Source organism: Ambystoma mexicanum, chromosome 7q (assembly GCF_040938575.1).
Source record: "Ambystoma mexicanum isolate Mex_15411 chromosome 7q, UKY_AmexF1_1, whole genome shotgun sequence".
In the NCBI taxonomy this organism is placed as follows: Eukaryota; Metazoa; Chordata; class Amphibia; order Caudata; family Ambystomatidae; genus Ambystoma; species Ambystoma mexicanum.
The window spans coordinates 996507275-996530783 of record NC_090941.1 but is presented as its reverse complement, the minus strand read 5'-3'; the positions used below and the strand labels follow the sequence as shown (position 1 = coordinate 996530783).

The 23509-nt window shown below is 46.5% G+C and overlaps 1 protein-coding gene across 1 annotated transcript in view; it reads left to right on the top strand.

Moving 5' to 3' along the window:
* The first annotated feature begins 1596 nt into the window (after positions 1 to 1596).
* The window catches only part of LOC138528485 (sialidase-3-like), a 237249-nt gene continuing 215336 nt past the window's right edge, over positions 1597 to 23509 (top strand). Inside the window, exon 1 of the mRNA XM_069640147.1 lies at positions 1597 to 1749. The gene's annotated coding sequence lies outside the window, so the exon portion shown is untranslated. The remainder of the gene's footprint in view (positions 1750 to 23509) is intronic.

Genomic DNA, 23509 nt, shown 5'->3' with positions numbered 1-23509 from the left:
CTGCCACTGCTGCACGTGTTTCTCCCACAATGAGAGATTTTAGCAGCTTTTACTGCAGTAAAGCATAACATCTTCCCTCTGTTACTTCCACCCACCTCAAGATAATGGTGCTGGAAACTGGAGGGCAGAGTGTTGGCATTCCATACTACTTTTAGTACGAGCTCAGAATCAGGCCCTAATACTACAACATTATTTAAACAGTCGTTATGTGTTCGGCAGGGGTGGAGGGGGGGGGGATCACTTTGCATGAGTCGCCACCATCTATCCTGAAGCACCTGAATGGTGCTTTAGTGCACAGCTGTCATTGGCATGACTCCACGCTGTGGCACACTTGTAATGTTATGTTAGGAGGTTTTTTTTACACTCCACCAGTCTAAGCGCTGGTTCTAGTGTGGCATGTGTCATTTTGTGCCCGTGGGCAACGAGACCTTGGGCAGCAGAGGAGGGTGAAGGGTGAATGGTCAAACACACATGAATGACGTGTACAGGTAAGACAGTCACGAGGGGTAGGGATGGAGTCTGAGATGGCGTGCAGGACTGCAGAGTCAGGGTAGCGCTATTAAAGCATGGCACTGATCAGAAAAAATGAGCAAATGCTTTTATTATTTTATAAATTTTTTTAGAAGGCTGCATCAGACTTGCCCCATCACTTCTGCAGTTCAGCAAAGAGCTCAATACCTTCCCCTTGAAGGAATGGCTCCTCCCTAGCACTTAGGTCCACACACCCTGCACTCCCCACCCTACCTGAGACTCAGTGGTGTGCTCCCTGCTGTTTCCCCCCCATGCTGCCAATTGCCCCCCTCCCCTGTTAGCTCCCTGCTCCTTGTTTCTCTGCTTCCCTCACTGCGTTCTTCCCCCTACAATTGTAAAGTGCTCTGTTGCTTCCCGAAGGTAGGTCAGCGTTAAAAAATACCCTAATGATGATAATAATAATAAATAATAATAATAATAAAAATAAATAATAATAATAATAATAGTGCTTCTGCAAATGCGTCTATACCCTTACGTCAGTTTCAAGCACTTCAAGGGTGCAATGACAATTATTAAGTGGTTGCCAGCTGCGGTTATTTAGATAAACATTTTAAGTAAGAGCAGTGCGGACGGCGGTAAGTGCCGGTCATTTCAATCTGCCACTTATAGTGCGCACAACAGGCACGTATAGGTTTCTAGGCGCTACAAAAAAAACTATCAACCAGCAGTGAAGCCAAGACAATAGGAGTCTTTCCAAAAGTTCAAGGGTGTCTTTTTAAAACAATCAGAGATTCGGGAAATGCATTATGTCTCAATTGAAAGTTGACATCTTTGTTCAGAGGGACCAGCGAAGTTCCATCAATAAAAGGCCAAAATGCAATCGATTTTTAAGAAACTGCACGCGCGCCTATAAATAAATGCGTTTTAAGAAAGTAGAAGCGCGGAAATAGAAACTTTTTAAGAAAGTAGAAGCGGGCATATAAATGGCCCTCTTGGGAGAAGCAGGGAATATACTGGAAATAAGCCGTGTGGGCAGGAGGCAGGGGAAGGAGCAGGCGTATGGGGCTGTGCCAGGCAGTCCCGGGCTCCCGCCCCTCCACCCCCCTCTCCGCTTGCTCACTTGGGAAGCATTGCTGGCGGGGAAGCTTTCGGAGGATCCCCGGGCAGGAAACACCGCCCCTGGGCCGCCCCTGGTATCGAGCTGACGGGGCGAGGGGGGCGGTCCACTGTGCACAGAGGCTCTGGGGCAGGCAGGAGAGCAGCGGGGAGCGCCTCCAGGTAAGTCGCGCGTCTCCCGTGTCCCCCCGGGTGTGGGTGGAAAGCCTGCCTCCCCCCCTCCCCCCTTGTGAGTGTAGAAAGCTGCAGAACACTTGATGCTCTGCCAGCAGCGCTTGCGCCTGGGATCCAGAGTGCGCCTGGTCCAGGGTTCCTGCCAGATGTTTCTCTGCACGCGGGGCGTGGCACCTGTTGATGCCTGTTCGGTTCATTGTTAGTATACACTATACCCTATGCCTGCAAGCTATCCCTGCTCCAGTAAAAGTAGCGCGTTAACGTCACGGGACATTCTCTGCGGCTTTGAAATGTTGGGACAGTGTTCTTCGCGTGTATTCTTGCTGGTGAATTGTGTCGTGTGCAGTGTCAGCGAGCCAATGTGAACAGCGGGTCCGCACAGACGGCCTTAAGCACCATTACAAGCCATGTATGTCTGTCGCAACATTACGCCTCAGTGATCAGTGTCCCCTTTGGCCAACATTCCACCTGGACAATGCTCGCTTAAATGTTCCACGCACCCCCTGCTACTAGTTTCTTTTGTGTCCAACCTTTTTTAAACGGTTTTGGGGTTTTACCATGTTATCATGGCACCCCAGCCCTGGTGGAGAGGGCTGTAACACCGTTTATTAGCCCCTTCCGTTGCTGTGCACCCTCCTCTTCGGGAGCATAAATTGGCTTTAGGACAATAACACTTCTTATGGCCCTGTGGGCCTGGGCTGTAATTCCTCATAATGCAGGGCCTTTTAGGTCTTGCTTGAAGAGTGTGCACAGCTCGTGTTGTGGAAGAGGCCAATCAGCGTTTACTAGATGCTACAAACAGTGCAAAGGGCATCAGTGATTGGTGATGGAAGGAGAAGATGCAAACAACAGGTTCATTACTTTTAATTGGTGTTTCAATAGATTTCCCTCTCTCATTGGCTGGTCAGTGCATCGACTTAAGTGAGGGGTATATGGCAGTATGCACTTCCCTCACCAACCACAGCCTCCTCATGCCCTATCTGCCACTACTGCCCTACTTCTCCATGCCATCTAGCCCAGCACAAACCTGCTTCTGAAGCAGGCGAGTATAGAAAGAGGCGTTATTGCCCTTGTCTTGTCAGTGGGGGAGCCCTGGAAGCCATGCCGAGTGCCCCAACCAGCTTGGCAACAACGCGCGGGTCGCGCCACACTCCAGGCAGGCCTGGACCAACATGCATGCACAATGCGTATGGTGATCATGCTGCTGCTGTGGCACACCACGTCATGCACTATGAAAGATGTATGTGTTTTAATTAAACTTGAAATCTTTCACTTAGAGTAGAAAGAAGGGGTCTGTGTCGGGCCTCTGGCACCCAAATGTATCAGCCAACTCTGTGCTTGGCCAGTAATAGTATGCACAGCAATACCATTAAAATACATGTTCATGCTGTTTCTGCCAGTATATGCCAGTATCCCCATGTACAAACACTCTCTTGTTGGCCTTGCCCTTAATGCTGGTAAAAATGTCCTGTCCCAGGAAGAAAACATTCTATTGGTGGCTGCGCAAATGGTAGCCCAGTGCTTGCACCACAGTGTAAAAATACTCTTCATGTTGACTTTGCCCTCAATGGCAGTAAAACATGCTATGTTACAGTATTTGAAGATTTCCTTGTTTGGCTGCACAAATGACTCCACTCACCATATAAGTATAGTCATCATGTTGACTTTGCTCTCTTAGCACCAGTAAAACAAGCAATGTCACAGTAAGGAAACATACTTGTGACTGCACAAGTGCTCCCATTCCCCATGTAAGAACACCCATCATATTAGCCTTGCCCCTTTTGTAAGTAAAACATGCCATGTCGAAAACATCCAGTTAGCCTACCCGTTTGTGCTATAAACCCATCATCCTAAATCCTCCTCCACGAAATAACATTTATCAAGTTGGCCTTGCCCAAAAAGGCCAGTAAAACATGTACGTTAACATGCATGTGCTAATCCCCCTATCTGCGCCACAGCTTTCCACGCACACACTCAAACCCATTCACCCACTAGTCACTCACCTATTGGCAACTGGTGAATCTTTTAGTCAGAGGGGTGGAAACATCCTCAGAAATATACAAGAGTGACCAAGCCATAGCAAGGGACCCCATCTGAACCAACCAAAGAGATTCGGGTTGCAGGGTGGTTCCTCCAAACAAATGTTTTGTATGATGGGTTAAAATGGTGCATAATACAGCACACCTTCTGGGAACAACTAGGTAAAAAGCCAGACAATTTGGAATTGGTTTTGTAGGGTATCGCCAATCCAAAATTCCAAGAGATGCAAGTCACCAACAGCGCACAGGAGCATTTCCCAAACATTTTCATGATGCTTTTGCCCACAATATATGCCAGTATAAAAACATTTTCACGCTGACTGCGCCCACACATTTCAATGCCGGGTGCACCAATATATACCAGTATTCCCATATAAGAACATACTCACGGTTGTTTTACACATACTGCCAGTAATTATACTATAGGAAAACATGTCCACACTGACTTTGCCAATATATTGCAGTATCCCCATGTAAGAACATACTTCTGCTAGCTTTGCCATTAAAAATGCAAGAAAACATGTCCAAACTGACCGCACACTGTATGCCAGTCTAGACACTGAATAACACTTATGTTTGCTTTACCCTTGATGGACAGTTAAACAACGCCATGCCGCAGTATGAAATAGCTAGCATGGCCGAATCAAAATGGCAGTCTAGCCAGGTAATAACACCTATCCTGCTTGCTTTTTTATCACAGATGCCCAGTAATAAATGGTGTGCCACAGTAAAACATGGCTAGGCTGGCTGAACCAAAATGCTGGTCATTAAAAATGCTGTAGTACTCACCCGAGCATCACCACTTGCTGCCAAGCACAAACACAAGCACACACACATTGAAACAACATTAACTCACTCATTTACACACACTCTTCACTAGATCATTCACACACACGCTAATGCACCATACACCCTTGCATTCACATATGCATCCATACAAACATACATCATAAACATGCAGAACCCTCACACGCACGCACACACTCATTAAAAAAAAAGAGTTTCCCGAATCCATCAGCCCGAGGAAATGCTCTCCAGGCAGGCCTCTGGCTCCTGTGCTCCACGCAGACAGGAACCAGGATGCAGGAAGAGCTTCCTGGTTCCTGACATGTGCAGTGGAGTCGGGGCACCTCAATCTCGCACCACAACTGGTCCAGCACTAAATAAATATTTGTCATGAAGTCAGAGTGCTCTGACTTCTGAAATAAATTAATTCCTTTTGAAGTCTGAGGGGGTCTCCCCACAACACAAGGCATCAGGCCCTGTAACCCCGAGAGTACTGGGGACCCCCAGCTATGCCATTGGGTTTTGCCCAAGACCGTTCAGCAGCTGCTAGCTGTTGAGCGTCCTAGGGAAGGACAATGAGCAGAACTACTTCCTCCTGCTGCTTCTTGTCAGCAGCAGGAAATAACGTGGTAGCAGCAGGGACGTCATTTCACCAAAATGCCATAGGTAGTGGAAGTGACATCACACGACATTTGACCCCCTGATGACATCACAGGAAGTGATATTATTTGACCCCACCCCGAAGTGATGTCGTGAGAAGCGATGGAACACGACCTTTCACCCGTTGACAAACCAGGAAGTGGTATCACATAGCATTGTACACTACGAAACATATGGTTACGATATCACTATAATGTGATGTACTTTTCATACAAGAATGGATCGCCATAAGTATCGCTAAGATCGGTGTGTATAGGCCCATATTACCAAATGACTGTGAATGCAAGCAGACGTCCATGACCAAATGATAATGATGTGTTATTATATAGCACTTACGCTTAAGTGCTTTATATAGAAAAAATATACACCCAATATCACCCAATCTGTGTTGGTACTCATTTATCGACCTCAGAAGGATGAAAGGCTGAGTTGAGGCGTTTAGGAACAGACTAAATCAATGACTCACCCCTGAAGTGTGCCTGAAATAAACCTTTAATGAGGCTGCCAATTATTGTATAGAATTCCAGAAAGACACATTATTTGGTATGCCTATTCTTTCTTATTTAGGGTCAGTTCTGAAAGTGTTAGACTTGTGGCACTCCTGTTCTTATTTTCTTCTTTTTTTTAAGGGGCTTGAACAAGAAAGCCAGCCGCTACAGAAGTAAAGAGCCACATGGTGATGGCCAAAGTCCAGGAGCTTGCATTACATCACATTTTTTTTGGTTTCTTTTTTTAGAGGTCGCAAGGGAGACCACAGAGGTCTTAAAGTGAGACCTGCGACCTCTGGCGACCCCTAAATGACGTCCCTGGGTAGCAGGAAGATCTATGAAGGTGACCTGGCCTCGATTTTCTTGAACTGTCATTTCCTAAATTGGCTCTCAATAATCACTAGCAATTATGCCCATTTCCAGACCGCCTTTTGCCACCTCTGCCTCGTTCAGAATGCTCTGGGTTTGTCCTTCGTAGGGAGGACCCTTCCACCTGCTTTATTCCCAGCCACTCCCTCACTTGAGACCCGCAACCCATTCCCCACACTTTCTGCCCTCTTCACTTTCCTGCCCAATTCACAATGTGTGCTTCTCCTCTTCACCTCCTCCTTGTTGTGGGCCTGGCACCTCATCCTCACTTTCCTCACCTGTCGCTGTTCTGACTTACGCCACAGGGTCCCTTCCTCTGATCTTACCGACTACTCAGCGTTTGGTTCAGCTGCCTTGCGCCGCAGGGTCCCTTCCTCTGATCTTACTGACTACTCAGCGTTTGGCTCAGCTGCCTTGCGGCTAGCTGCCAGTGTGCAGCATGTGTCATGCAGCCGATAATCACTACCCCCAGTTTTGTTAAGGTGCATTTGAGGAGGCCGTTCTTGAAAATATATGGGCCCTTCTCCTGGCTCTCACTTGAGACAGGTTCCAGGTGAATGGAGCATGGCGAGCCTACCCTCATTGTGAATCTCCTCACCAATTCCGCTGCCCTCCAGGTGCTTTCAGCTCTGAGTTTTAGGAGGGCAAGTGGAGGCAAGAGGAGAGCAACCTCATTTTGAGGCTTCTCTTCTTTTGCCTCTGCTTAACTACCTACCATGTGCAGCACAGGCTAAGGCACTTGGGAGGCAGGATCATAAGGACAGACATCGAGCATACCGCTTGTCGAATGCCTCTGCCTTGACCCCTGACATGAGTTTTTAATGTGATGGAGGGGGTGGGGGTCTGTGCCTGGGAATACGAGAGTGCACCAAGGACACATTGGCAATATTAAGGCATGTGTGGCTGCAGCTGGCCCTCATGCCAGCGCGTGATGTCTCTGGGTTTAGTGCGCTTAATAAATGCAAACAATAAATGCAGCAAATAAATAATAAACATAATGGCAGAACCTCAGCACGTGAGGCTATGCTTGGGGTGTTTTTATTTACACACACGAGGCTGTACATTGAATATGAAGCGCCTCCTGGAATACAATGAAAGAATCTGGTTTCATGAGCCTGTCTACAGTCCTTGAGATCAATAGTTTGGCACCTGGTGATTGCAGCCAGGGATATTAGGCTGTCCTAAGCATGCAGCATGTGACTAATGATTAAATGGCTTTTGGGGGTAGTATCTGCACATATGATGGCAGACCTGAGCTTGTGAGGCTGTACTTGGGACTGTTGAGCCTGTACGTGTTTTACTGCTTACTAAATATCACTCGTTTTGCGGCAAAGGATGGAAGATCTTACTGCTTAAATGGTACCTCACTGGGCTTAACCTCACTACTCAGACAGATTTTTGGCAACTACTCCATGGACTGTGAACGTCTTTGTTCTTGCCTTGTTTAATGCATATCCCTGACCCGGGACGTCTAGACCCTCCTACCCCCATTGTTCTCATAGTTTTTTAATTCCATTTATTTTTATTGTTTTTTTTCAACCACCAATACAGTATAACACATGTTACAGTGAAATGATATTTACGCTGTGCTACATAGCTCTCATCTGTGACGTTTTGCCTTAAATCAACTCTGCTTATCCAGCATTACACCAACCATAAACCCCTCCCTGCTTGCCCCCTCACTGTTTCTCAATCGGCCTTGCTCCAGTATTACATCTGTTCTTCCTGCAAATACTCATAGCTTATATACACTCTACCCGTGTTCTTCAATCAACGCGCTGGTGTTCTGGTCCAGCGATTTCGAGTTTGAATAAAGGTTGTATGAGTTCGTTCCAAGAGGCCACCTCATCCTCAAGGTCATGCTGATGCGTGTTGGCTGCCTGTTTCCATACCAAGGTTTCTGCTAATGTCCATTTTTGTAAGTCTTTCCACCACATCCCAACTACAGGGCCGTATAGGCATTTCCAAGCTATAGATACACAGAGTTTGGCTAACACGTAGGCCAAGTCCTTCAATATTCAAACACCTTTCCCAGTCCTTCTACGCGGGTAGAGACCCGACAGACAGGCAGCAAGGGATTGGACATTCAAACAAAACGCCACCCATTGACATTTTCTGAGCAACTTCATCCCAGTTTTTCCTTATGGCTGGGCAAACCCAGAACATTTATTTTTATTTTTTATTTTATTGTTTTTTTTATAACGCATCTAATACCTACCTGAGTTCGGTTTCTAAGCATGGATCCGGATTCGAACCTCTGTTGCTCTGCCTGGTCTTGCTTCCAAGTCCCAGCACGTTGCCCCTGTGCTATCCTCAGGCGCTTTATAAGGATTAAAATAAATTAATAAATAAGCTGACTTGAGAGGAAGTACAGCTAAATTTTGCTATTCTCAACCATACGCCATCATGGGTCCTCTGGAGTGTACTCAGGGCACCCCGGCATCTACCATTTTACCATAGGAACCTCCTGCACTCTTTGTCTAACATGCCAAAGAAGTGTTTAGGAATGTCGTAAGGGATATTTCCGAAGCAGTGGGGTAGTCTGGGTAGTACTACAATTTTTAGCAATGCGGCTCTACCCATTACAGACAATGGCAGCCGGGCCCAGAATTTCATGGAATTCCTAATGCCCTCCAATGCTCTTTGTGTATTGTGCGTATGTTCCAGCATAGGCCTATGAAACATAAATAACCCTAGCTCCCGGAACTTGTGCTTGTTCCACTTGAGCGCCAGGGTGGCCAGTTCTCTGCTGGTGCATCTTGTAAGAGCTGCTGGTGGGAACAAGCAGGATTTTCCCCGACTAATTGTGATCCCGACAGCGTGCTAAAATGATCTAGTAGATCTACGTCTGGCTGTTGTATACATGACAGCATATCATCGTCATACCTAGAAATTAGATGCTGTATCCCGTCTATCCTAATGCCTGCATCTCGCTATTCTCTCCTTAAGAACTCAGCAGTTGGTTCCATGGCCAGAATAAAAAGCATTTGGGACAATGGGCATCCATGTCTGGTGCCTTTATGCAGTTCCCGTTTAGCAGAGTAGGAGCGCCCAGTTTTTCCTCTGGCCATAGGGCTAACATATACCAGCTTTGCCCATTTTACAAGCCTTGCACCAAACCCAAACTTCTCCAGCGTTGCGTATAGCCAGTCCCAATTAATGGAATCAAATGCCTTTACTGCCTCAAGGGAGGCTACAGCACAGTGTGGTCCCATGTCTTGGTACTCTCTATTATGGGATGCAACCGCCTTAGATTCCATGTGGTGTTTCTGCCGGGCTCATATCCCATTTGGTCGGGATGTATTTGTTTTGCTATCACACCTTTCAGTCTATTAGTTAATAACGCAGTGAGAATTTTGCTGTCTTAATTTAGTAGAGACAGGGGCCAATATGATCCACAATCTCCTTCAGGTTTATTAGGTTTGGTTAGGGGCATTATCACTGCTTCTCTTAAACTGCCAGGGAGCAGACCCGTGTTGTATGCTTCCGTGAACATTTTCAACATAGCCGGAGCACGGTTTTCTGCAAATTCCTCATAAAATTCACTCTGCAATCTGCCCATTTCTGGTGTTTATTTCCGGAGGGCAGAGACCTAATTGTGGCCAATATTTCATCTAGTGTCATAGGCGAGTTATTTTGCTTCCTCATATAGAGCTCTATAATATTCATAGAACGCCCCATGTACCTCTGCTTGTGTAGTGCAAGGGAGGCCATCACTATTCTGAACAGAGCATGTTATAGTTTTTTTGTTGTCACTTTTGTATAGCCATGGTAAAAGCCTACCCGGCTTGTCCCCTTCTGCATGTAGCTTCTCTATGTATTCTGTGTAATTAAATGTACCTAACCTATCCCATTGTAGTAGACAATTTTGTCTCAACTCTACTTCTGTCTGTAGACTAGTTCCTCCAGTGCTATTGCTTTTTTCTACGACTGCAAGCTCTTGTTCCATTCTGTCTTACTCTGCAGTGATTACTGCTTGTATGCCTCCAGATTTGGCTATCGCTTCACCTCTGGTCACCACTTTGAATGCTTCCCATAATGGGCCTGCTGATTGTACACTGCCAGTATTTAGTGTGAAGTATTCTCCTATGTGTTTGCGTATGTGTCTTTTAAATACTGTATCTTGTAGAGTTTCAGTTCTTAGTTTCCAGGTTGGTATTGTCAGTGTAGGGAATGCTATCTGCCATTTTACAGTTATTGGGGCATGATCTGATAAGACCCTCACCTTGTATTCTTCTTCCTTGAACTCCCCAATGAATTCTGCCCCTGTGACAAAATAATCTTGCTTTGTATAAACCTTGTGCGGGGTGGAGTAGTGAGAGTAATCTCTTGTGTTAGGGTGAAGAGTCCATCAAATGTCTGTTAACTCAATGAACTGGTATTAGGGTTTTCAATACTTTTGCAGGCAGAGCAGGTCGTCTAAACTTATCATCAGATCTGTCTACTGTAGGGTCCAACGTACAGTTGAAATCACCTCCCCATAACAGGAGTACGTCCTGTAAGGATTTATTCTTCTATACAAGGACCTGAAGAAGGTTGTAGCATCCTGGTTGGGAGCACAAGTATTAACTATGCATATCTCTCTGTTTTCCATAATAACATAGACTAGTGCCATTCTTCCCTCATCATCTGTTTTGGTCTGGAGGATTTTCATCAGGGGGACTGACTGTGCTACCCATATGAGTACCCCTCTGGCATACGCAGAGTAGGTTGATGCCACTAACTTTTGAGTAAGTGTGTCTTGCCTTTTTGGGTGAGATGTCTCCTGCAGCAGCGCTATGTCTGTCCTGTTCCTACGTAGATATGTTAATGTTATGTGTCTTTTTACATAGTTATTAAGACCTTAGATGTTCCAGGTCACCATTCTTACACTGTCAGCCATATTGTGCGTATACCAAGGGATAGTTATGATTCACCACTGACACCTCTATGTCCCTCAGGATGGGGTCTGAACACCTTGTCCCAGCTGAGTGTCGGTCGTCCCCGGGATACATTGTGTCCAGGAAAGGCCACAAACGAATATTAATTAACTCATACCACCGCCTTCCCCCTCAATAGTCCATTCCCCAACAATAACCGCCCGCAATGCATAGCATGCTTAGGCATGCCAGTTTCTCGCTCCCACCCATCCCAGCCTAAAAAACAGGTGTCTGGTGTGCAATGGGTGGGTACTTTACAACTAGTACCCTGAAGAAAAAGGGCGAGATAGGAGGCAGCCGGAGCAAGTGTCTTTTCTTCTCCTGAAGACAATGCACTGCTTATGTGAATAAACTGATCCCCAAACTATTAGTCTCAGTATGTGTCATTGTTGTTGGCTTTAGTGCCCTGTGCACCAATTCACCAACACCAGGAGAACTCCTCGAAGGAAGACCAAACTTCTTCTGTATCTCGGTCGGGTTATTAGACTTTCGCTGGTGCTGCCAGCCGCTCTCTGTCCATTCAGTCTTGTGCTTTCTCCGGGCTTACAAAAAAATGGGACCGGCCATTGTGCAGAATCTATAGTCGAGCCGGGTAAGTTAGCATATATTTCAGGCCTGCCTTTCGAAATTCTTATTTTCGCAGGGCCTAATTGGACTCTCCGCTACTGTACTTGAAAAGTATATTCTGGATAGATTGTCAGCTTAGCCGATGCTCTCTATATTGTTCCACCGGTTTTTGAAAATGGCAGTATCCTTTCTCTGTCCTTGTAATTCATTATTTGAGCTATAATTGGTCTTGGAGGCATCCAAGGCGGTGGCTTTTTGGTCGAGGATCTATGTGCTCGTTCTACAGTGAAGCCTTGAGTAAGGTTACCCGGGCCTATTTCTTGGAGGATTAAGTTTTCAATATAGTTTGTGTGGTCCACTCCTTACATCCCTCTCGGCAGGTCCAGAATCCTGATGTTATTTCTGCGGGCCCGTCCTTCCGCATCCTCTGCCCTGTCATCCAGCAATTTTACTTTTTGTTGCAATATATTGACATCCATCTTCTTTTGAGTCGTGGTTTTGGTGTTATCTCTTACTTGTTCTTCAATGTTTCCAGTTCTTTCTGCTAACGTGCGAACATCTTGTTTTAAGAGCCCCACATCTATTATCACAGCATCTATTATGGATTATAGTGCTGCCGTCTCATGCTTTCGTATGAGCTAGCCATGACTATGGAGTCCTCTGTAGCAGATTCCCCTATGGGGTTATCCTGAACTTTAGTGTACGACTCCATGGTGGTCTTTTTGCTCTTCCCTTTGTTGTGTTTTGCAGGCATCTGGAGTCCTGTACCTAGGCATCTAGCAACAACCGACTGAGCACAGTATTCTCAGTTCTCTATATGCTTACAATATTGCTATCTCGTTTAAATGGGACTGCTGTGTCTTATGTTGTCCTCCAATCAATGTAGGTCTTGTTATTCTCCTTCAGTCTATTGAACATGTGATGGAAGTTGCTACTCTTCTGTCTCTCATTGATTGTGATCCTCTTGTTCTTCCAACACTTCACCTGTTTCCACCACACTTGTCCTAGAGCCTTACGTGATTCCTGTTTTTAAGATACCCATGTTGCAGAACTGTGTTTGCTTCTCGGCAGGTCCTTGTGATCAGGTAGTATACAAATGTGTTCTAGTAGGGAGTCTGCGTCACTCCTTTAGTCTACTGTTACATAGTGGGTGCTGTGGACACTTGTTTGTTGGATGTGCAGCTGCGCCGTCACCCACACTTCATTATTACACCCAAGGTTGCCCACAAAGTTATCTTAGTTTTCTGCCTTTGAAAGTGAACTTGCAATATTATGTTATGGGCATTTCTTTATTATTTTCAGCCAACAGTTACCGGTTGCATAATAACGTTCCCGTTCCGAGGCAGATCTTCTGCTCGTCCGCTTGCGTCCATACAAAGCATCTATCAGCCCAGGTCTAGGTTTACTCTCCGTGCCATGGAGACTCTTTTCAGTCTGCTTTGCAGGGAGTAGAGTGGTCAAAGGCTGCCCTTCTGGCCCAATGCGTTGTCTCGCACCGGCAGTAACTCCCCGTCGTGTGGCAAGGTTTTTCCTGCTGCCTGTCATCTCCCTGATCTGGTGCAGCCGCCGCGGGTCTCTCACCCCGATTATTATCTTTGCATTCTGGGCTGGATTTGCATTATATCGTGCCGTGTCGCATAAATAAGAAATTAGCCTCCCGCCCTTCGTATCATAGGACCATTGCTCGTAGGGTTCCCGTTCAGACTCCTCCCCTCTTCGCTACTACAGAGCCCTTGTCGCCATCTTAATTTCACTTTGCTGCTTTGAGTCGGTCGACGTGGTGCAACGCATCTCTTCGCACTGACTCAAAACAGTAGTACATGCAGCAAAATATGCTCCTCAGCCTCCTCATACCTTTTGCCCATCCTGGGTTCTTAGCATGTTTTTTTAAGTTGCCTTACTTTCCGGATCTTTGCAGGATCATGCAGGAGCAGCTGAAGGCACGTCTTCACAGCATGGTTGCTGGCCACTCCCTCCCATTGTTCTCCTACTTAGTCTTATTGTGCTGTACTTATGAATCGTCCTCCCTTTGATGGCTTTGCATATTCCAAAAGCCTAGGCACGTTATTGGCATGCCAAGGTGTCCAAATGTTGGCACAGTACCATTGGATTTATAAACATCCCTCCACACCCTCTGTCTGATCTTGATGGTCTTCAGCTGATACCTTTGTTGATATGAATTCCCCTCTTCACCCACCAACCAAATGCTGCCAGCCTGACACTTGAATACCCACCCTGACTACATGAGTGCTGTATTCTCTACTGCACAGTCTGTAAATTCTGGCCTTATTACCTCTTTCCCCACCCACCATGTTCCTCTGCCATGCCCACAGCTGTCATCTACCTCTGCACTGATACTCCGCAACCTTTTCTGGCCTTGGACCTTCGATAAAGGCAATTAGCCTATTTGCTTGCATTCCCTCGAATGGTCACACTCTTTATACCCCCTTTACTGTAGTTACCCGCCTGCTTGCGTTCCTCACTCTTCTGTGAATTCTTCTGGCTTCTCAGCTAGCTTTGTGCTCCTCCTTCCCCTTTGCATTCAATTAGTCCTTTCATTGTTTATTCCCATGCCTTTATCGCTGCTCTTCTACTTGTCTTGCAGTACTCCACCCTGGCCCCTGACCAATTTCATACAATTGAGCATTTGTTTTGAGGACCCATTCCTCAAACCTTGCTTTAAGGTTTCATTGTGTTTGTTTAACAAGTTGGGCAGACAATTCTCACAAGAAATGTGGTACCTAGTAGCAGCCGCAAAGATGATGGAGGCAGTCCATTGGTGGCATGACTTTGCAAAGCTACAGTGGTAGTAAATAAGAGAATAGACAGGATAGTGGGGACTATGGGTGACAAGGGACCATGCATAAATACACATTTTAGGCGTTGGGCAGAATATGCAAATGCCAGTAGAATCAAGTCCGAGAAGCGCAGGCAAGGTGGTCAGACAGGCAGGGAATCGGGGAGGTGTGCAGGATGCCCCTCACAGTGAGCAGTTGGAGTTTGAGCCTGGTCTTGAATAGCTTTGTAGACTGGATAGATTTGATGCTTTGATGGTAGGGGGGCAGTCCAGTTTTGTGGGACTAGTAGTGTAGAAGTCAGAAATGGGAGGCAAGGTGCGGGGTACAGAAGACAGCTAGGTTGTTGAGAGGTGATGAGCATAGAGATTACATAGAGGGACAATAAAGAGAGAGGTCATCAGGCTTGTATTGGGGGCTAGGTTTTGAATTGATTTCAGAGTAGACATTTAAAGAGTGAGTGGTTTTGCATGTAAGGCCGTCTGGTGCGTTAATAGGTGGCAGAGGATCTGGGAAGGTTGTTCCTGTAGCAAAGTTTAGAAATGTGCTCACGGGAACAAACAAGTAGAGGGGAAGGCCCAGGAGTAGGATTGAGCAGTAGTCAAGTTTGCTGAGGACCAAGCTAGAGATTAAAGATTTAGCTGAGTGATGAGTGAGGTGCTTGCAGATTTTCCTTATGTTTAGAAGGTTAATTCGGGCTGCACTAGCAGTGGCAGCTATGAAGTGGCTGACTATGAATTTGCTGTCAAAGAGGGCGCCAAGGTTGCTGGCCTTGGGGAATGGAGTTAGGCGTTCAGGTAGACTGGATTTATAGGAAAGGGAAGTGGGGTTGGAGTGCAGGAGTGCAGGATGACTTCCATCTTGCTTGAATTTAGGATTAGGGAATGTCGAGCCATCCAAAAACCCATTGCAGAGGCAATTAGAGATGTGCTCTGAGATATCTGGGTGAAGAAAGGAAAAGAGAAAATAGTTTGGGTGAAGTCTTCAAAGACGTGGTAGTGAAAGTCAAAGGATAACGTGTTTGTCTGGGAAGAAAGTTTACAGGGTGAAGAGGAGAAGGACACTCGCAGGAAAGGGGATGAGAGGGTTGATTTTAGAGGTTCAAGAGATAGAGAAAGAATAGACAGTAGGCCACACAGTCAAGTAAGAATTTCTTGAAGCCTACCGAGGAGAGGTTTTGTGGGCAGGAAGGATGATCTACAATTTCAAATGCAGCAGAGAGATCAAGTAGAATGAGCAGGGAGGAGAGATGGGAGTGGTGTGGAGTGATGAGAACGTTGGGGGTGTGAGTGGAAGCAGTTTCAGAGATGAGTTTACTGCTAACCCCTGATTAGAGTGGGTCGGATGGTGAGTGTTGCTTAAAACAGTGGACCATACAGTTGAAAGGCACCTATTTGAAGATTTTGGAGTTTTGGGATGGAATAGGGCCACGGGTTTGTTGGGGTCAGAAATAGGTTTTGTTTAAAATGGCTATGACGCCAACCACCTTATAGAATGCTGGCAAAATGCCAGTTGATAGAGATTGAAGAGGAAGGAAAGATGGTTGCCAGTGTAATGAGCAAGTTCTTTATGCGGTGCCAAAGAATTGATAGGAGTGCAGGATGGCGGCTTAGATGACCATAGCATGCATATCTGCCTATTGCGGCAAGTGGAATTAAATTGAGTTAGGGAAGAGAATGTAGGGATGAACGGGGAGGACACCAGCAGGGGTAAACATTTCAAGTTTCAAGCTACTAGCCAGGATCCAATTATCACTTGCCATTGGCTAGTGGGGAGCACAAGATTTGATCCATCAACAACAGTAGTGGCAGGTAGGACAGTGCGTCGCATATTTTGGTGAGCTACGATGATAGATAAGAAGGAAAATCATCAGCAGAGAGGCAGTAGAATATGGAGTGGAATTGCTTTGGGGAGTGCGGGGTGAGTGCATGGCCGGCAGGGCCATTGACAGCTTATTGGGTCTGGATGGAAGATCAATGTAGCGTCAGGATTTAGTATTGTCAAGAGCCATAGAGAGGGCAATGAAAGCATCCTTGCATGGCATAAGGAGAGCAAAGGCGAGAGCCTTAGGCTAGCGGCATAGGTGGGAATGCATGGTGGTCCTCAGCTGTTGGATGGCCACGGGAGATACATGTTTAGGGCGGGGGCTGGAGCGATGAAGGAGCATGTAGGAAAGTGTCTCGATCAAAAGAAGAAGCTAATGCAGTGTTGAAGACAGTACAACTGAGTTCAAAGAGTGACCAAGAGAGGGTACAGGAGCTTGTATTTGTATTTTGTATTTGTATTTATTATTTTTATATAGCGCTTTACGCCAAAGCGCTTTACATTATAACAACAGGATTACATTAGAAGCATGAGTACGGAGCCTGAGTCAAAATAATCGAAAACAGCATAATGAACACATTTCTGAGAACCAGGAACAAGATGAAAATAGGGAAGAGTAAGAAGGAGCAATGAAGGGCTGTCAGGAGAGAGGGTGAAGAAGGTGAGATTTTAAGGAGGAGCGGAAGGAAGAGGAAGAGGAGATGGAACGGATAAGGAGAGGTTGAGCGTTCCGGTGTAGAGGGGCAAGGAGATGAAAAGAAAACTGTGTCAGGATAGGGGACCACTAGGCCAGGTCTACATTTGCAATTGGTGGTACTTGAGGGAGAGGGAAGTGAGCGGAACTGAAATAGTGAAGTAGGTGAGTTAATGATCTGATGGCGAGGCAACAATGGAGGGAGCTTAGGCGCTGGCAGAGGAGGAAAGGAGGACATGGTCGCTCTTTCTGCTGTGATTGTGAGTAGAGAGATTGTGAAGGCTGACTAAAGAGTGGTCAGAGAGAGTGGCATCTGGTAGTATTTGGTGTGCCTTGGTGTTTTCCCAGGATAACGGCAGGGACATCAACAGATAAATGTAAGAGGAGAAAAGGTTAGATGCGCCAGCAAGGAAGTAAATGAGAAGGCCTGTGGGAGGTGGAGCAAGACGTTGAACCAAGATGTGCCCATAGGAGTATGGAGAGGTCAGAGTCAGGAAGAGGAGCTGATGGTGTCTTTGCTTATCATCAGACCAACAACGACCATTTGCTTTTGACAGTCAGGTAGAGCAGGAGTAGAAGGGTAAGTCTGCATGGAGGGCAGCCAGAGTGGAGGTGTCACTGTGAGGAATCCACGTTTCAGTGATTGTCATCGTAGATAGCTTGGGATGAAGGGAATCAACATGTTCAGTGAGGATTGAGGTTTTATTGCAGAGGGTCTCGGGAGGATAGCTTAGGGGCAACGTGCTCACCTTGGAAGCAAAACGACACATAGAAACACAGGTTAAATCCCCAGGTCCACGCTTAGAAACCTCTGGGTATTAAGCGGGTTATAAATAACAAATCATATCAAATCATATCATATCATATCATATCATATCATATCATATCAGGGACTTGGCATTCCAGAGGCCCACGGTGAGTTCAGAAGGAAAGCAGTAGAGGGGGGGAAGAGAGGTGTAGGTCTATCGGGGGAGAAGAGTGGGGTAGATGATGTGCGATTGGTTAGGGCGAGGGCGATAAGAGTGTTCAGGGTGATTTTGTGTTGATGTCTAGGGGAGGGTAATGCAAAGGGTGAGGCGAAGAGGAAAAGCAGTCATAATGTGTGGTATGGAGAGCAGAAGGCTGAAGTGAGAGGGCTGGGGAGTCGGGAGAAGTAGTAGGTTGAGGGAGGGCATGGTTCTGTAAAGCGGTGTGAGAGGTAATGGGAGTATGGTAAGCAAGGGACACAGGGACTGGTAGGAGATCTTATTATACTGATGCGGTGAGGCCTGCAGCAGGAAGAGGGAGGATTGGCTGAAGCAGGATTTACACTTAGCCTAGGAGCCTTTTGCCAAGGGACCTCAGCTGCAGATAATGCCTGAGAGGGCCACGAATGAGACCATGAGGAGCAAGAACATGCTCAATGGTCCCATCTGATGGCCGTCTTGCTGCCCTGACCTTGCAATGGCTGCCACTTGATTTCTGGTGTTTGTGACGGGTGGGGGGCCTGGTCCTGGGATACCACACTGCACTGGTTGGACAGAGGGCTCAATGTGCCCCTCTCTGCCCGTGCAGATGTAGAATGGAGGATTGTGAGCTGGAGATGAGGATCCATCATTGGTGCAGTGTGTCCTTCAGGGGAACATGTGTGCCATTGGTCCTGTCCGATGGCCCAGGGGCCTGGCCTTGTAGTGGATGCGCTTTCCAGAGATGGAATGGAAGCTGAAGCTATGTTGTGGGACAGAGCGGGGGGACCCCCAGCGTGATTAGCCTGTGGTTCTATTTTGCACAGGTGGTCTTTTTTCAAGCCATTTGTTTTATCCTTTCCTCCGTTTTGTCCAGAGATTTGTTTAACTGGTTAGGTTTTGTCTCATAGGGGTCGCTTACATGTCATCTACTGTAGCCAAAATGTGTTACATGGTTAATCGCAGGTGACACATTCTATAACTACACATTTGCCACATTGATGTTGCTGACATTTGGATTTTCTGGAAAGTGAACATTCTATCTGGGCCGTAGTTTCACTTTTTGTCTCTTCTTTCAACCTTAGGACACACACTCCACTATTTCTCAGTCTTGATTGCGCTGTGTTTGTTTTCCTTTGAAATGTTGTCTGAAGTGTGTACCTGTTTTGTGATTGTTATCACTTGTACTGATGTGAACTTTAGTGCCGTCCTTCAGTCATGCCATTGAGTCTATTGGGCCGTTCAAGGCTGCTATTGTCATATGAAGACCACCACCTACTGGTATTGCCAATGCGTGTTTCTTTAATGTGTTCTGTTTTACAATGAACAGTTCTCTGGTGCCATTTGGGGCCACTTGTGTGCTTTATAATACCATATAAAACCATAAACTAAAACAATTTTCAGAACACATGTTTGCCCCCGGAAGTAGTCGCAAATTCAATTTGCTATAATTATCACCAGTATAAAATTGTGCTTAAATAATTGAAAACAATGTTTTTGCTTTGCTATTCCCTGGAGCAATTGTACCTATTTTGGGTTTCGAGGAGTTGTATGACACTGAAAAAATACCACAAGGCATTCGGCCAATCAGTGCATGATTATGAGTTAGGCACATCTGATTTCTGATTGATAAGTCATAGTCCTTGTTTTTGGCGTTCATTGCAATCAAAGGTCTTGGTGGAGGCCATTTTGTCTCCTATTCCTCCCTGCACCATGTCCACATCCCCAGCTAATTGAGCCCGCCATGCCCCCTCCTCTCTGCACCATGGCAGACCCCTACATTTAAAATATTTGTATTCATGTTGCTTTGCCTGTACATCTGGAGACCGCACCTTGTGTGCAACACTCTCACCCCACATCTGTTTCCCCCGCTCCTTGCCACCCATCTACCCCTAGATCCTCAGCCCGCAGTTCCATCACTCTTTACCGCCTCTGTTTCCCTCGCTCCTCGCCACCCATCTATCCCTAGATCCTCAGCCCTCAGTTCCATCACTCTTCACCACCTCTGTTTCCCTCACTCCTCACCACCCATCTATTCCTAGATCCTCAGCCCTCAGTTCCATCACTCTTCACCGCCTCTGTTTCCCTCACTCCTCGCCACCCATCTATCCCTAGATCCTCAGTTCCATCACTCTTCACCGTCTCTCTTTCTCTCACTCCTCGCCACCCATCTATCCCTAGATCCACAGCCCTCAGTTCCATCACTCTTCACCGCCTCTGTTTCCCTCACTCCTCGCCACCCATCTATCCCTAGATCCTCAGTTCCATCACTCTTCACCATCTCTCTTTCTCTCACTCCTCGCCACCCATCTATCCCTAGATCCTCAGCCCTCAGTTCCATCACTCTTCACCGCCTCTGTTTCCCTCGCTCCTCGCCACCCATCTATCCCTAGATCCTCAGTTCTCAGTTCCATCACTCTTCACCGCCTCTCTTTCCCTCGCTCCTCACCACCCATCTATCCCTAGATCCTCAGCCCTCAGTTCCATCACTCTTCACCGTCTCTCTTTCCCTCACTCCTCGCCACCCATCTATCCCTAGATCCTCAGACCTCAGTTCCATCACACTTTACCGCCTCTCTTTCCCTCGTGCCTCGCCACCCATCTATCCCTAGATCCTCAGCCCTCAGTTCCATCACTCTTCTCCGCCTCTCTTTCCATTTCCCTCTCAGCCCCTCTTCCTCTTGTTCTTCCCAGCCCCGCTTTCCAATGCCTCGGGCAGTGCTAAAACGATTGGCTTCGACAATGCGTGTTTACATGGCACCTCACCCCTCCCCGTGAATGGTTCAGATGCACTGGCATGTATCAGATTCGCCGAATGGAGGTTTTCACCCTTCGCCAGCCATTGTGGGAATTGTTTCGCTTCCTCCTTGATCATCCTCAGCACTGTATCTCTCAGGGATGGAAATAAACAAGTTCCCCACACACTACCTCATCGCCATCGTATTCCTCCTGGTGTTCACAGGATGTGACCCCATATAAGGCAACTGCACAATACTGGGGCCCTTTTCATTCCCTTTCAATACCGCTCCTTCTTTTTACTCATTCCACACTGATGCCTTCTCAGACAAGGGATGCTCCCAGGACCTCTCCTCCAACCAGGATCAGAACCCCTCATGCTTTTGATAGATTTGAGTGTCTTCCGGCCCCTTCCTTGGCTCCTGTTTCTTCCTTTTTGAGCTCCCCTTTTCGCCTCTTTGTCGCAAGGAAATGATCGGTCCTTCTCTTCCAATCCTTCCTTCATTCACCCCTTTGGAGCCCCACTCCTCTGTGCATGGGTTCATCTTCTGGGCTGCACCCCTGCGCATCCAGAGGTTACCATCTTTCTGCCATGTCTTATGGTCACAGTGAATGTTTCCCACGCTTTCATCAGTCTGGCAGAAAGGCCCTCAAAAGAGTGGGGTCTCCCTTCACCTTTAAGAGGTCCTGGCTGCAGTCCTGTCACCTTCACCCTCATGCCATTTAAACGTTCCCTCCACCCTGCCTGCACCACTGAGAACGGTAGATGTTTCAGCCTCTCCTCTTGTGGACCATTCTCCGCCGTCATCCGTTTCATTTCCAGGTGCTCATATCCCAATTGGTCCCATGGCCACCTACCCCGTCTTTTATGCTCCAGCTGCTCTTAGACCTCCCGACGGCGTCCCTAAGCTATGCTTTACCGATGCACCATTACACCAACCATGGCAATTTACCATACCAACTGCTTCCCACCGCCATAATGAGGTTTCCTCTCATCACTTCTCCCGGACATCCGAGCAACAGTCCACACTCATTTGTTCAAAACCAAATTGAAAGTCTACCTCCTCGCCTCCGAGTTATCCTCTTAATCTACCTCTCATATGCCTTCACTCCAACATTTTCCCTCGCCTCTAACCTGCCTGTCCCTCACGTTCTCTGCCTCCACTCTAACACTTCTCCCATCATGGTCACATCCCTAACACAGCTGGCCGAACAACCTACCTGCACTTAATAATGTCTAATGTTGGTTGTCCTTAATCTATGTATGTCCACCCATGTACTGTCCCTGGTGACTTTTCCATTTATTCTCCACCACAACCTGGTCAGAATGTCACTCAAACTCCCAACATTGTAAGAAGCTCACTGCTTCCCGTCAAATCTGATATCCTATCTATTGTATGTTCTTTTGTGTTCAAAAGACCATTGTTCCTTCCTGCATATAAATAATAAATATACTATTTTGATTGTGTGCTCTATATTTTTCCTGCTCCGCTGTCCTTGGAATGTGCCAACAGCCTCTTCCTGATATCTTACGCCAAGTTCTGGCCCGTAGACTGGCTGCCCCTTCTATCTACTCACTTGTCCGATCTGCTCTTTGACGTGTCTCTTTGGACAATAAGTCTACTTTTACATGACCTGCAGAGCCTCTTCGACACTTCCTGAATCATGTTCCTCCAACTCCACCATCCCTCAGAAATCCAGCGTGCAACATCAAGATCCGTTTCCTGGGAAGGACAAAAAAACTTGTTTTTATGGCGAATACATCAATGACACATCACACAAGCACACTCCTTCAGCCCATATTTAAAAAAGGAGTATTTACAAAAAGCACTCAATGCGTGCTACAAGAAGTGTTGACCTAATTCATGGCCAACAACATTTTTAGTTAACTGACCTTTTCTTCTTTTATTGGTGTTCTCTTTGCTTGGTGCCGATAACTTTCTAACAGCCAATTAACATTACTGAGTGAATAAAGTGTAAAGTATAACTACCGGCTTATGTATTACAGTGACTTACATATTTTTTTATATTTTGCTAGCCGTATTGGCTACGATGTTGTTACATCGCCAGTATATTTTCCGATAGGTTTTTTGGCCAAAGTTTTTCAATGAAAAAACTCATTGAAAATATAGGGGAGGGGCGCATGAGGGATACAACGGGTAGTGGGGAATATGGAGTAAATAATAGGGGAAGGGGATTTTGGGTGGGCCCCTCCAAATATAAAAACAAATGCTCGATGTGTTTTTTCGATAAAAATGTTTAGGCAAAAACTGATCTAAAAAATAAATGGGTATGAAAGAACTTTGAACCGTACAATGACAGTCATATTCCATTGTATAATTATAGGGGATTATTCTGTCTCAAAATAATGGGAATATTTTGCATTATAGTGATGGCCATCGTCAGTAGTTGCATGCAAAGCAGGTTATAACTACCGGCATAACTCTCAAAACCCTCACTGAGGTCATAACACCCCAGACTATTATTTTCCACCTATAGACCCTTGCACCTCCATGGCTTGCAATGTCACGCCCTCCCTCCCTACTCCAGTTGTGCATCTGCCTTTTCCCCAAAGCCCCATCCCTGCTTACAGCCGCCCGTTGCAAGGGCCTGGAAAGGGGACTAGTTCCTTTAAAGCTTGTCTTCCCAGTTTTATGAGGGTGGCAGTCATCTTTCAGGGCTCTTTCTTGATATGGTAACATATTTAGAATTGTACACGGGTGACTATCAACTATATAGACATTTTTCACAGAGAGGTTCAGATTCATATCTGATAGACAATGGGAGAGAAGCTCGAGTTGCCAATGAGGTGACTCTGACCCGGAGATTGGCTATTTCCCCTTGGTTGATGATAGTCACCCATATACAATTTTATGTTTTACATGGGTGTTGTTCAGCATGTTCAGCATTTTGGAATGAAGGTAGGG